Genomic DNA, 15,184 nt, shown 5'->3' with positions numbered 1-15,184 from the left:
AGGTGCCCAGGTCCGGGAGAGTTAGAGGAGAGAGTTTTATGCAGCTCTCTCCTCTAATATTTTGCATTCCTCAACATCTGCTGCCCAAGTTAACTCACCTCACCCCATGTCTCCATATGGAGAATGGTTTCAGGAATTGGGTATGTCTGGTCTAGTGAAAAGAACAACTAGAGGTAACATGTTAGCAGTGTTCCAATACTTAAGGGCTTCCACAAAGAACAGAGGGTCAATCTATTTTCCAAAGTACCTGAAATCAACACAAGAAACAGATGGAAACTGAACAAAGAGTGAAGCAATCTAGAACCAAGGAGAAATTTCCCGACAGTAAGAATTATCAACCAGTGGAACAGCTTGTCTTCAGAAGTTGTGGGTACTCCAACACTGGAGACTTTTAAGAAAGCACTGGTCCACCATTTGTTCAAAATGGTGTACAGTTTCCTGCCTGAGCAGGGGGTTGGACTAGAAGACTTTCAAGGTCCTTTCCAACTCTGTCATTCTGTTATTCTGTTACACCACAAGCATCAAACTCGCTGTATCACATTGCTGTCATGTGACGTTTCATGACATTTTCCCCATTCGCCAAACTGGAGTGGGCATGGATTGTGTGTGACACATCTGGCCTGTGGGTGGCCAGTTTGACACCCCTGTGTTACACCTAATGTTATAATTGGCTGTTGTTTCTGAACTGGCCAAATCAATGTAAGCATTTCATTGGGAACTCTCCAGGGTCCTGAATTACTTGACCAAAATACACTATATTGCCAACAGTATTCGCTCACAACTGATTCTGATTATGTGGATGGGTGAGCGAATACTTTTGGCAATATAGTGTATCTAGAATAATGTTTCCTAACATTGGCCATTTCCAGAAGTATGGACTTCAACTGCCAGAATTCAAAGGCCATCTTGGAAGTGGGAATTCTGGGAGTTGAAGTCCACAAAGCTAGCAATGGCCAAGGTTGGGAAACGCTGATCTAGAAGTTAAAATCCTCCAGTACATTATTGTCTTGGCTGCTCATCCTTTGGATATGGAGCAGGAGAATATCCAGAGAATATAGCCAACCAGAGGTGGTATTCAGCCAGTTCAGATCGGTTTGCCTGAACAGGTAGTGGCCGTCCTATCGAGGCATGTTTTTGAGGCCAGGAGCATGCACAGAAGGCATGTGTGCAACCAAAGCACATGTGCAGACAGCTGGATGCATGCATAGATGGGTGCAAGCATGCATGCATGGAGGGAACTGGTGGTAACAAAATGTGAAACCCACCACTGTTGCTAACTATATATGCTCATAATACCTCTGCAATGGACTTGCACTGTAGCATTCCGTCAGACAAATGTGGAATCGTATTTGGAGAGGGAGGGGAACCCTCCCCCCAACACAACAAAATTGCAATATTTTTCCCCCTTGTCGTTGCTTCAAGAACCAGCAGCTGCCTCATTAGAGCAGTTTTGGGACAAAAGGTAAAGAAAGCAGAAGGAGGAGGAAAAAGGATCAGCCAGCAACTGGAAAGCTTTCAAGAAGATTTTGAGTCAGGGAAAAAGGGAGGCTGTGAAATCCCTCTTGAGTTACAGTAAACTGCCTGTATTCGTTCTATCGACACTCCAGGGATGGGAGGCTAAAACGCATCTGCTTGCAATCCAACATGAAGCCGTCCCTCCAGAACCTCCAAAATCAACACAATTGCCACACAAGGGAGAGTTTGGCTCATGGGGTAATCCACATAAAAGCAAGCAAGCGGGGAGGAAAATCGTATCTACTATCTACTCTTTTTTTTTTTGCATCAATTTAACTATGTTGCGGGACGCGGTGTCAATTAGAAAGGCCAGCGGTTCGGTGGTTCGAATCCCTAGCGCCATGTAACGGAGTGAGCTCCAGTTACTTGTCCCAGCTTCTGCCAACCTAGCGGTTCGAAAGCACGTAAAAAATGCAAGTAGAGAAAATAGGGACCACCTTTGGTGGGAAGGTAACAGCGTTCCATGCACCTTCGGCATGTAGTCATGCCAGCCACATGACTTCGGACAGCGCTGGTTCTTTAGCTTTGAAACAGAGATGAGCATCGCCTCCTAGAGTGGGGAATGACTAGCACATATGTGCGAGGGGAACCTTTACTTTTACCTATGCTGCTGACTTTACGAAGAGTAGATTCTTTTTAAGGAGCCATCCCTTACCACCTCAGCTCCTTCCTCTTTTCTTGCCACTTCTCCCCTTCTCTTTTCCACCTCACTGTCAAAGTGCAGACTCCGAGCTCCTTCAAAGAGCAACCTGTAATTTCTGTCTTTAGCCCTCTTTAGCCACCCATATTGAGGGTGTTGTGTCTCTAATAATACCCAGCAACTAAAAACAAGATCGAAAACAGACTTTAATAGTACCTCGAGCCGCAACATGAACAGATCACGGATGCTGTAGAGGAAACTTCAGGGTGGGGGGAGTTGCAATTTTGGGTGGCAAACCCTAGGCTACCTCTGCAACATAAACTAGCTAGGATTCTGTCTGAAGAGGGTAAGAGGTACAGTGAGATGCTTAGTTTTGGACAGGGTTGCTACCCGTTCTATGCTACTGAAAAAACATCTCTATCTTGATCTTTGCCTCTTTCTTTTTTCATGTCGATGAGTCCCCATCTTCCTTAGAGTGCCTGGAAGTATGTTCAGGGTGTGTTTGTGTGTGTACATATGCAATGCAAAAATCCTGACAAAATAAAATCAAAGATGATAAAACTAAGTACTGAAAAACTTCCTGGGAATATGGTGAGTCTCTCTTTGTCTCCCTCCCTCTTTTCCCCCTCTCCCTTTCTCCCTTTCTCTTCTTTCTCTCCATCCCTCCCTCCCTCTCTTCTCTCTCTTTTTCTTTTCTCCCTCTTTCTCTTCCTCCCTCCCTCTCTCTTCTCTCTCCCTCTCTCTTTCTCTCTCTTCTCCCTCTCTTGTCCCTCCCTCATTCTCTTTCCCTCCCACATCTCTTCACTTTGTCTTTTCTCTCTCTTCTCCCTCTCCCTTTCTCTATCTCTCTTATCTCTCCTCTCTCTATTCTCCCTCCCTCTTCTCTCTCTCTTCTCCCTCAATCCCTCTCTCTCTCCCTCCCCCTCTCTTCTCTTTCTCTCTTCCCTCTCTCTTCTCCCTCTCTCCCTCTCTCTTTCTCTTTCTCTCTCTCTCTCTTCTCTCTCCCTTCTCCCTCTCCCTCTCCCTCTCCCCTCTCTCTTACACAAAGAGGACAGGAGGGAGGGGAGAGAGAGAGGGAGAGAAAGGGAGGCTTACATTAACATAATATAATTCAGCACAGGCGGCCATCTGTTTTAATTGAGCAAGCTTATTCATATAAAGCTCTGCTCCGCTAATCTTGTTTAGATTAATGTTAATGTTCTATTAAAAGGCAGTTTATCATCTCCCAATGCAGAGTTAAGAAGAAGCACACCCAGTTTCTGCCATTAAGGCAGAGGAAAGAAAATGGATAGCTCATTACACAGCTATTGATCTCCCTACAATACAACTATTAAGGCTGGGAAGTTTTGCTGGAAAGGAACTTATGATCTTCCACCTTAAGGTTGATTGCCCATAAATGCTGATGAAAAGTTTTGCCAGTTGCAAGTTAAAGAATTGAAGTGCTTAGTAAAATATTCCCAGACGAATACCAAACTATGAGTGGCATCCAGGGGTGGTATTCACTTACTTTCTCTACCGGTTCACAAATGTGAGTGGTGCATGCATACGTGCTCTGGATTCAATCACATGTGCCCCGTGCGCGCATGATCTCGGCCTTCCATGCATGTGCTTTGGCTTGAAAATATGCCTAAATAGACGGCATAGAGCCGGGGAGAGGGGGCGGCCACCCACGATTTCCACTACCGGTTCGGGCAAACTGGTCCGAACTGGCTGAATGCCACCTCTGGTGGCACCACAAGTAGGATCTAATGACAGGTGAATCCTTTCACATCTTCAAGAGGAAGGCAAAAGAGTAGGGTTTCCCCTACTCATTGTCACAACTTATATGGGGAACAGAAAGTATCCCCCTTACTTTATTTTATATCCGCATAAGAAATCCAACATTTGACTGTTTCCTAGAAATATGTTTATTCACTAAGAACAATTCCAAAGGCATCCTAAAGCAGTTTAGTCTACAAAGCCAGAAAGAATATCATGATATTTGAATCAACATAACGAAGATCAGCAAAACCTGCCATCACAACAAGTACTATATTCTGCTATTGTTTCCAGTTCGAATGCATTTCTTCTGAGCAGCCTCCAACACAGACCATCTGCGGTTCCCAAAATTCTCGGCCACCCCAGCTAAAATTACACAGAGAATGTCAAGTTGGAGAAGTTGGGCTGTTAGCCTAGTTTCACATCTTACATTAAGACGGGAGCCAGTTAGCTTGTTTTGGCTTAATGGAATATTCCTTTCTCGCCTCTCATTGTTGCACCTTGGATTGACATGCTGGGGCTGCCCTTGAAGACTGCCCAGAAACAAACTTCAGATGGACAGAATGCATCATAGGCCAAACTAAACATATTAGGTCATATTACATTGATATTACAAGAACATCACTGGCTATCAGTGCATTTCCAATGCAACTCAGGGTACTAGATCACCTGTACAGTCCTTTGTGACTTGGGATCTGGGGATCTTTGAGACTTCCTGTTGCAGGCAGAATCTGCCCAGTCAATGCATATCAGCAGACTGCTATTAAAAGTCTTCTCCAGTTGAGATACCCATCCGCAGATGTACAAAAGTGGACATTACAGAATCTCTTAGAGCTCCTTTCCAATGGGATAGTTTGCCTCCAGAGGTTTTTTAGAACCTTCTCACTCAGATGACATACCAGTCTATTCTTCAAAGGCCTATAGCAGTGACGGTGAACTTATGGCATGCATGCCACAGGTGGCACACAGAGTCATATTTACTGGAACACCAGCAGTCAGCTCTGGCGTGCATGCGTGAGCTGGCCAACTGATTTTTCACCTTTCCAGAGGGCCAGATGATGCTTTTTCATCCTCCCCAGGCTTCAGGAAAGCCTCCAGAGGCTGGGGAGGGTGCAAAACAGCCCCAACAGCCTAACCGGAAGTTCAATAATGATCTGTTTCTGGCTTCCGGAGTGGAGGGCGGTGGAGACCCTTTTTGCCCTCCCCAGGCTTCAAGAAAAGTTCCAGAGCCTGGGGAGGGGTCGTCCGTACATGCGCAGGTGGGTGGGGAGGATTTAATTGGTTTTGGCACACGTGCATGCGACAGTGCGTGCAGAATTTTGGCATGCCGTAAGAAAAAGGTCAATCTTTTACTGCACCCTACAAGATCCTCCATGGATGGGATGACTCTTTCTATCTATGTTTCTAATGAAGAAAGCAGGGGGAATTGTTTTAGCAAATAAATAGATGAGATAAGAGCTTTAGGTAAAGGTAAAGGTTCCCCTTGCACATACGTGCTTGTCGTTCCTGACTCATCTCCTTTTCAAAGCCGAAGAGCCAGCGCTGTCCAAAGATGTCTCCTGTGGTCATGTGACCGGCATGATTAAATACCAAAGGTGCACGGAACGCTGTTACCTTCCCACCAAAGGTGGTTCCTATTTTTCTACTCACATTTTTTACATGCTTTCATACTGCTAGATTGGCAGAAGCTGGGACGAGTAATGGGAGCTCACTCCATTATTCGGCGCTAGGGATTCGAACCACCAAACTGCCGACCTTTCCAATCGACAAGCTCAGCATCTAAGCCACTAAGTCACTGCCTCTTAGGCAAGGATAAGTTGAAAGGTTAGCTAAAATTGAATTCCCTTTTCCAAAAATACAGGTGCATGCACGAGTTTGTGTCCACACACGCACAACATTTCTTGCAGTGGAAAGGCTATTCCGCTCTCCTCTAGATTCTATTCCAATTTGGAACTTAAATGGCATAATTTAGAATTAATTGTGCCTGCATGAACAACAACAACACAAAAAAAGAACAAAAGAAAAAGAAAGTGGTACTAAATCGAGCAATTGCCAAGTTCGTGCATTGATTATTTTGCTGTAAAAATGCAGAGATAAAATAATTAGCATTCCAGTTATCTTCATCTAAGGATTTTGTAACAGCTTGCAAGCATTTATTAAACACCACCAGGCATCTGTTTTTGAAAGCAGCGACTCAGAGGGGAAGAGGGCATAAATGATCACTGTAGATAACCGCATGATTAAAAAGCCTCAGCTCATCGCTGCAGCTAAAAATGCTGATGTGATTCTTGGACCACTATTGGAGTGGATATAATTGAACAGAGAAATAAAGAGGAAAGAATTCGCTCCAGTTTAATATGCATTGTGAAGATTGAAAGATAGGGAAGTTTAAGAAAATCTCAGAGTTCAAATTTAAGGTGTTCTCAATATGTAAAGTTTCAAGCTTTAGCCAGTAGTGGAAATCATAGAGTAGCTAGCAGACCATCTAGGAAGCCAAGTATCTATGATCCTGTGCACATGATAAAAGGCCTGAAGAATTCTAAACTGATAGTAGAAAACTAAGTGGGGTTTAAATGATTGTAACTGCCATGCTGTCATGCCCCTGTGGAAGCCTGAATCTGCAGAGGGAAGATGATCGGAAACTAGAGCAGGTAGAGATCGAGGGAGCGGCTTTGTTGGCTTGGGAGGAAAATGGGGAGGAACAGGCCCAGTCAGACCAAGGCCTTTCAGGATTGGGAAGCTTGTAGGCAGGGGGGAAGGATGACCAAGAGAAGCTAAGCAGTGAACATGAGACACAGAGCTAAGATGAGGAGCAAGGATCACTCCCTCCTGATCTTCCAGCATGGAGAGTGGAGAGAAGGCAAGAACTGTATAGACGGAGCTGACTACACAGGAGGGGAGCGCCATGCCCCTCTTCACAAGGCACGCCTGGGGACTGAGATTAAGGAGACACTGTGGCATTTGTCAGGAACAAATACTGAATTCAGGGAGTATTGAGTGCTAGCATTTGAACTTTCCTGGATTCTTTGCATTCTTTCTGGATTTCTGGATTACTTGCCTTGGTCCCTTGCTTCCTGGACTCCTCAACTTGCCCTGCTGGATTTCTTGCTTTGCAGCCATGGTGCTCACATTATTGGGCTGAGCTACTTGCAGCCAGAGGCTGCTTGAGGTGTGTGTGTGTGTGTGTGTGTGTGTGTGTGTGTGTGTGTGTGTGAGAGAGAGAGAGAGAGAGAGAGGGAGGGAGATCACTTTGCTCTGGGACTTGCTGGAAACATGGGAGTGTTTGGGGAAATTTGAAGCAATAAAGTTGCAGTTTGAATTGTCAGATGCCTGTGTTACCTCTGTGCCGGGCCCCAGGTCATCATACATTATTTATTATTTATTTATTTATTTATTAATAAAATTTATAGGCCGCCCAATCCCAAAGGACATGCCTAGTTTTGGAGGCCACCATAAGAAAGATCAGCTACCATGTAGGGCCCAGGTAGCATAATTTGGAATGCACAAATTCAGGAGAGTTATTTATTACATGGAACATTTATAACCAAGACAGATCAAAACAGAAAGTCTCACATTTTCAAAGATACTCTAGCACCAAGTCAGGTAATTGGGCAAGTTTTAAAAGTATCAGCCTTCTGAGTATCAGCCGAGGTTGCCGGAATGCTCTTTATTGTTGCAGTAAGAGCACCTCAAAAGCCTACTGGAATTTCTCTCTACGCCATCTTATACCAAATAAATTTAAAGCAGGGTTATTTTGACTTCCCTTTTCCTGTGCTTTGCCTTCATTCAACCATTCTGAACCTCCTCTTCTATTAACGGTTCATTCATTCATTCATGCATCCCAAATTAAATCCCAAGCTTAAATCTCTCATGTCTAAGTTTAAATTCCATTACAAAAAGCTTCCTGAAAGGAACATTCAATTCACAAGACAAAATGGCCATGAGCCCCTCCCCCTGCCATGAAGATATCTCGAGAGATAGGGGGCCACCAACCAAGGGTGAAGGAGTGTCCATTATTGATTGATTTACTTGAATCCTACCTTTATTATTTTTACAAGTAACTCAAGGCAGCAAACATATCCAACACACCTTCTGCCTCCTGTTTTCCCCACAACAACCCTGGGAGATGAGTTGGATTGAGGGAGAGTGACTGATCCAAAGGCACCCAGCTGGCTTTTATGGCTAAGGTGATCCTTGAATTCAGAGTCTCCTGGTGATTGGTTCAATCACCAGCTGGCTTTCATGGTTAAGGCAGGACTAGAATTCATAGCCCCTGAATCAATGGTCCAAAGTCACCTAGCTGGCTTTCACAGCTAAGACAGGGCTAGAATTCACAGTCTCCAAGCCACGAGTTAGCTTTCATGACTAAAGCAGGACTAGAATTCAGTGTGTCCTGGTGATTGATGCAAGGTCACCTAGCTGACTTTCATGATTAAGGCAGGACTAGAATTCACAGTCTCCAGGTGATTGGCCCAGTCACTAGCTAGCTTTCATGACCAAGGCAGGACTAGAAATCACAGTGTCATAGTGATGGTCCACAGTGTATGGCAAGACTAGAATTCACAGTTCCCCAATGATTGGTCCAAAGTCACCTAGCTGGCTTTCACAGCTAAGACAGGGCTAGAATTCACAGTCTCCAAGCCACGAGTTAGCTTTCATGACTAAAGCAGGACTAGAATTCAGTGTGTCCTGGTGATTGATGCAAGGTCACCTAGCTGACTTTCATGATTAAGGCAGGACTAGAATTCACAGTCTCCAGGTGATTGGCCCAGTCACTAGCTAGCTTTCATGACCAAGGCAGGACTAGAAATCACAGTGTCATAGTGATGGTCCACAGTGTATGGCAAGACTAGAATTCACAGTTCCCCAATGATTGGTCCAAAGTCACCTAGCTGGCTTTCATGGCTAAGGCAGGACTAGAATTCAGTCTCCAGGTGTTTGACCCAGTTACTAGCTAGCTTTCATGACTAAGGCAGGACTAGAATTCACAGTGTCCTGGTGACTGACCCAAAGTCACCTAGCTGGCTTTCATGGCTAAGGCAGGACTAGAATTCACAGTCTCCAGGTGATTGGCCCAGTCACTAGCTAGCTTTCATGGCTAAGGCAGGACTAGAATTCAGTCTCCAGATGTTTGGCCCAATTACTATCCAGCTTTCATGAATAAGGCAAGACTAGAATTCACTGTTTCATGGTGACTGACCCAAAGTCACCTAGCTGGCTTTCATAGCTAAGGCAAGATTAGAATTCACAGTCTCCCGACGATTGGCCCAAAGTCACCTAGCTGGCTTTCATGGACAGAGCTCCCGGTTTCTAGTTTGGGACCTTTAACCACTAGACAACACTGTCTCTCAGTCTTCTTTATTGTCTGCAAGATCACCTCAAGTGACTGTGAAGCTTGAGAGTGGGCGGGGGAGGACTAATGCCATTTTCCCATTTAACTAGCGCCTATGCTCTTCAGGGCATTCCTATCCTTTCTAAGGCCCCAGGAGGGACTCAGTCTTGTGTTACAATCTATATTCATGTGCACGTTTTGTCTGTGATTTAAATTATAATGAAAGATATTATGTGAGCTTTGGGGAAGCAGCATTCTGAAATTAACCGTGGCCCCTCCAGTCTGCCGACATATTCCCAATGTGAACTTTAGCGCTGAATGAGCCATCCACCTGTGGAGTAACCTTTTGTAGAGAGCATACCAATTTTCTGATTATCCAGATGCTTCCAGGGTCCCCACGGCCAATCAGATTAATGAGTTTGCAATGTAATTATTTGGAGGAAGAGGCAAGGGGAAGCCAGTGCTGAGGTTTACATAAAACCAGGCCTTGCTGTTTCTCCTCCTCTTGCCCCCTAGGACTACTAAACGGACACAATGATAAGGTATTTGACAGAATTGACCCATGTGGGTTTACAAGGAAGCTGAATAGATCTAAGACATGATGACTCCTGGTCAGTGGTGAAATTCATTTTTTTTTTTACTCCCAGTTCTGTGGATGGTGGGCGTGGCAGGGGAAGGATACTGCAAAATCTCCATTCCCTCCGCACTCCGCGGCCAGCCAGAGGTGGCATTTGCCAGTTCTCCAAACTACTCACAATCTCCGCTACTGGTTCTCCAGAACCTGTCAGAACCTGCTGAATTTCACCCCTGCTCCTAGGGATTACACGGATTGGTCTGTGACACTATTTTGGCTACCATTTTTGAGGTGACTTGCCAGTAGTTCTTCAACTTTTAGTCCATGATCAAGAGGGTCCAAAGTGGTTGATTTTTCCCAGCTGACTTTTAGGCCTAAAAAAGTAGAACTCGAATGTATGTATTTGTTGGTTCATTTCTATCCTGCCTTTAACATTTTTACAAATAACTCAAGATAGTGAAGATCTCCAACACACTTTCCTTCTCTTATTCTCCCTACAATAATAACCCTCTGAGGTGAGTTGGGCTGAGAATGAGGAACTGGCCCAGCTGGCTTTCATCTCTCTACTCCTAGTCCAGAGACATTTTAACTCTCCATATTTTGCTGATTTGAAACCTCCGAACAATTGATTTCAATGGATGTAAAACCCCCATGATTCAAACCATTGAGATACCATTTAGTGGGTCTTCCAGATATTTAGCCTGGGGTGAATCATGCTCTATCATGTACAGGAAGTCCTCCACTTACAACCACACTTGAGCCTAATTTTTTTTTTGCTAAGTGAGACAGTTGATAAGCGAGTTTGCCCCATTTTACAACCTTTCTTGCCACATTTGTTAAGTGAACCACTCCGGTTGTTCAGTTAGTGACACGGTCGTAAAGTGAGTCTGGCTTCCCCATTGACTCTGTTTGCCGGAAAGTTACAAAAGGCGATCACCTGACCCTGGGATACTGCAGCCATCAAAAATATAAACAGAGGACGGCAGCATTATATGAGAGGCACCATAAGCAAAAAGATGCAAAAAATTTTTTGTATGGACTTGCTCATAAAGATGTTTGGAGAATTCGACCCACGAATGGCAACAGGATTAAGGAGGTTCTGTTACTGGAGAGACACAGGCTGATAGATGGAAGAGTACAATTTAAAACTAGCTAAACCTAGTTAAATTCATTTGTAATAGATATAGTTGAAAAATAATTGATAATGATAGTAATGTATATAATGTTGAGTTGCTATGATAAATAATAATTGGATATGAGAAGGGAAGGTTAGAAATATCCTTGGACTATATATAAAGGTTATTAATCACAATAATTATTACTATAAAAAACTAAAATAAAACTATATACAGTTAAATCTTAACTAATATGGGGAAAATGCTATGATATACGATATAATTAAATAAAGAAAGGAGAATGATAATAAATTATATACATGGAGGATGGAATTTTTGGTATTAAATATTATGGATGTTTAGCTAAAACAGGATATGAGGATTTGATGTTAATGGAGGATTTTATAAACAAGTAAATGAAATGCTAGCATGTGGTTATGGATTAAATCTTTGGTATAGTTAAGGATGAAGGATGTTTAAACAACTGTAGTCAACTAAAAGTGGAGGTATGATGATGTTAATATGGTAAACATTTGAGTTAAGATATTTGAATTAATATGAATTAATGGAAGAGATGCACAAAAACTTGTTGTAACCAGCTGATATACTTTTTTATAACATATACTTGTGTTTTTTTTTCTCTGTCTTGTTTTTTGTTCTTTTTTGTTTTGATTTTCCCCCCCACTGTTGTGGGCATGTGTTGTTTATGTAACAAAAAAATAATTAAAAAATTATTAAAAAAAAATATATGAACCAGCATCCAAATTCTGATCACATGACTATGGGGATGCTGCACTGGCATCTGGTGTGAAAAAATTTCAGTGGTATTTCAACTTTGAATGGTCACTAAATGAATGGTTATAAGTGGAGGACTACCTGTACCTCTATCATTGATGCTAGTCGAGGACCAGGTATGAACAAAAACATCCGTTTGAAACCATGGCAAAAAGAGTGAAGGGAATGGCCTGGGTTAGAGGAAAAAATGAGTTAATATGGCTTGTTTCTAAGATAATAGCACCCCTTTCCCAGGGTTGCACTCCTAGTAATATTAGGAATAGGAATAGGAATAAGTTTATTTATAGGCCGCCCTTTTCCCTGAGGGGACTCAGGGCGGCTAACAACTTATAGGGAGGGGATACAAACAGTGACATATAACATAACACATAATTAAAAAATAAACAACATTCATTCAACATTCGGGTGGGGGTGGATCAAATCTTTACCCCCAGGCCTGGCGGGATAGCCAGCTCTTGAGGGCTACGCGGAAGGTCTGAAGGGTGGTGAGGGTACGAATCTCCACGGGGAGATCGTTCCAGAGGGTCGGAGCTGCCACTGAAAAGGCTCTCCTCCGCGTAGTGGCCAACCGGCACTGGCTGGCAGATGGCACTCGGAGGAGGCCTAATCTATGAGATCTAATCGGTCTCGAGGAAGTAATCGGCAGGAGGCGGTCTCTCAAGTACCCAGATCCACTACCATGAAGGGCTTTATAGGTGGTAAGAAGCACCTATAAAGCCCTTAGGATAATACAGATACTTACGACCACAACTGAGTCCAAAACTTGTTAAGTGAAAAATTTGTTAAGTGAGTTTTGCCCCATTTTACATTTCTTAAGTGAACCATTACAGTGTTGTTGTTTTTTTTTTAAATTAGTAACACGTGTCAGGTCTGCAGCCATCTTTTCTTTTGGGTCTTTGGCCTGCCACACTTCCTATTATTCCACTATGCCTTTTTCTATTGTGGGAAAATGGGAGGGGGGATTGCACAGAGTTAGATGCTATGCAGCCATAACAAAATTCTTTCTAGAAAGCCAAGGTCATTCTTTGTCTTTCCATCTCTGCACCTGACTGGAACTGGATGAGTGGAAGCTGCCAACATGGCAGTGGACAATTGGACCATTTGATGGACTTATGGGTGTGAGGGCAAGATCTTGAACTTTCAACTGGGTGGGGAAAACTGGGAAGCTTTCAGATTCGTGTTTCCACAGATGTGCCAACGTGGCTCTCTTAATAAATTGGAACTTGGAGCAATACTTTGCCTTGGACTCTGATTTACTTTTGGATGCTATTTGGAACCCTGGCAAGACGGTTGTTAGGTGAATCTGGCTTGCTTGTCAGAAGGGGATCAAAAGGGGATCACATGACTCCGGGACACTGCAATCCTCATAAATGGGAGTCAGTTGTCAAGCATCCAAAGGTAAATCGCCTTCGGATTTAGTGACCCTGGGGAGCTGCAATGGTTCTAAGTGTGGGAAACAGTCATAAGTCCCATTTTTCAGTGCCGTTGAAACTATGAATAGAGTTTAGAGGTTTTTTTTTAGAGTTTTATTGAACACTTATAGGCCGCCCTTTTCCCTGAGGGGACTCAGGGCGGCTTACAATAATAAGGGAGGGGAGTGCAAGACAAGACATAAAAGAAAATGTGAATAAAAAAATAATTAACAATAAAAGCACAACATTCACTCAGCATTCGGGCGGGGAGAGAGTAAAGTCCTATCCCCAGGCCTGACGGGATAGCCAGATCTTGAGGGCCGTGCGGAAGGCCTGGACGGTGGTGAGGGTGCGGATCTCCACGGGGAGATTGTTCCATAGCGTCGGAGCTGCAACTGAGAAGGCTCTCCTCCGCGTAGTCGCCAGTTGGCACTGACTGGCGGATGGAATTCGGAGGAGGCCTACTCTATGCGATCTGATGGGACGCAGGGAGGTAATTGGCAGAAGGCGGTCTCTCAAATAGCCAGATCCACTACCATGGTGCGCTTTGTGGATGGTAAGTAGGACCTTGAAGTGCACTTGAACCTTGAATAGTCACTAAATGAACTTCTTGTAAGTCGAGGACTACCTGTACTCATCATCCTGAGTATGAGATGATGGGAGGGTTTGGGGGCCCGTGAAGAAGTGAAGACATTTATACTATGACATAATGATACAAAATAATTATGGGAAGATGATGATGGCAATGACGATGAAGAGACATTATTGAGTCATGTCGGAGTCTTGGCAATTCTATGGTCCAAGTCTCTCCACATCTTCCAGTCTTGCACTACTTTTTGGAGTTGTTCTATGCTCTTCCTGGTGTCAGCTTGGATGGTGTCCAGCCACCGTGTTTTTTGGTGTCCTTTTATTGCTAACTCTTCCAAGCATAATTGCTTTCTCCCGTGAATTCCCCTGCATGAAACTTTTGAGACCCTTTCCGTAGGATGCACAGTGGTTAAATGCAGCACTGCAGGCTACTTCAGCTGACTGCAGTTCTGCAGTTCGGCTGTTCAAATCTCACCGGCTCAAGGTTGACTCAGCCTTCCATCCTTCCGAAGTGGGTAAAATGAGGACCCGGATTGTTGGGGGCAATAGGCTGACTCCGTAAACCGCTTAGAGAGGGCTGAAAGCCCTATGAAGCTGTATATAAGTCTAACTGCTATTGCTATTGTGCAGTAAGTTGCCAGGTCTTTCTCCAACCTTGTAACTCACTTTATAACCACTGCCCAGAGGTGGTTGTGGCCTGCCAGCAGATCTGGCAGCAGATTCAGACAGTGAGGAGGTTGGGGAGGAACATGGGCAGGTCCTGGAGTCTGGGGAAGGCTCTGATGAGGGCTCTGCATCGAAAGCAGAGAGGAGGCCAGGGTTGTCTGACAGTTATCATCTGCCTTTGTAATTGGACATCAGTGGGGCAGAAGAACAGCTGGAGCATATTCCCAGCATGAACATGCGCAGAGTTGCCAAGAGAAGGGAACAGCTAAGGAACAAGGGTCAATTCGGGAGTAAAGCCAAGATGGCCAGTGAATTGCCCCTCCCATAGGGAATAAAGAGGAGCAAAAGGGGAGGGGAGGAGAGTTTGCAGGAAACAATTAGTTCAATTCATTAGAGTGAAGATCTGTTCCTGACTTCTTGCCAAGTATTGTCTGCTACAGTGTGGCATTTGGAAGATATCGGCCTGGCAGCTCTCCAAGCCTGATAAAGGTCTGTAGTTGTGAAATCTCTTGAAAGACTGTTGGCTGAGACTTTGCTGGAGAGGAATTTCCTTTAAACTAAATAAAAGGGGTTTTAGCGGGTATGAGGAGTCAGCTTCATGCTTTTAGGAAGCCTAGGCCAAAAAAGCCAACACAGTTCTAGGCTACATAAACAGAGGGATAGAATCAAGATCACGTGAAGTGTTGATAACACTTTATAATGCCTTGGTAAGGCCACACTTGGAATACTGCATCCAGTTTTGGTCGCCACGATGTAAAAAAGATGTGGAGACTCTAGAAAGAATGCAGA

Source organism: Thamnophis elegans, chromosome 5 (assembly GCF_009769535.1).
Source record: "Thamnophis elegans isolate rThaEle1 chromosome 5, rThaEle1.pri, whole genome shotgun sequence".
In the NCBI taxonomy this organism is placed as follows: domain Eukaryota; kingdom Metazoa; phylum Chordata; class Lepidosauria; order Squamata; family Colubridae; genus Thamnophis; species Thamnophis elegans.
Note: the sequence above shows the minus strand (reverse complement) of the source record.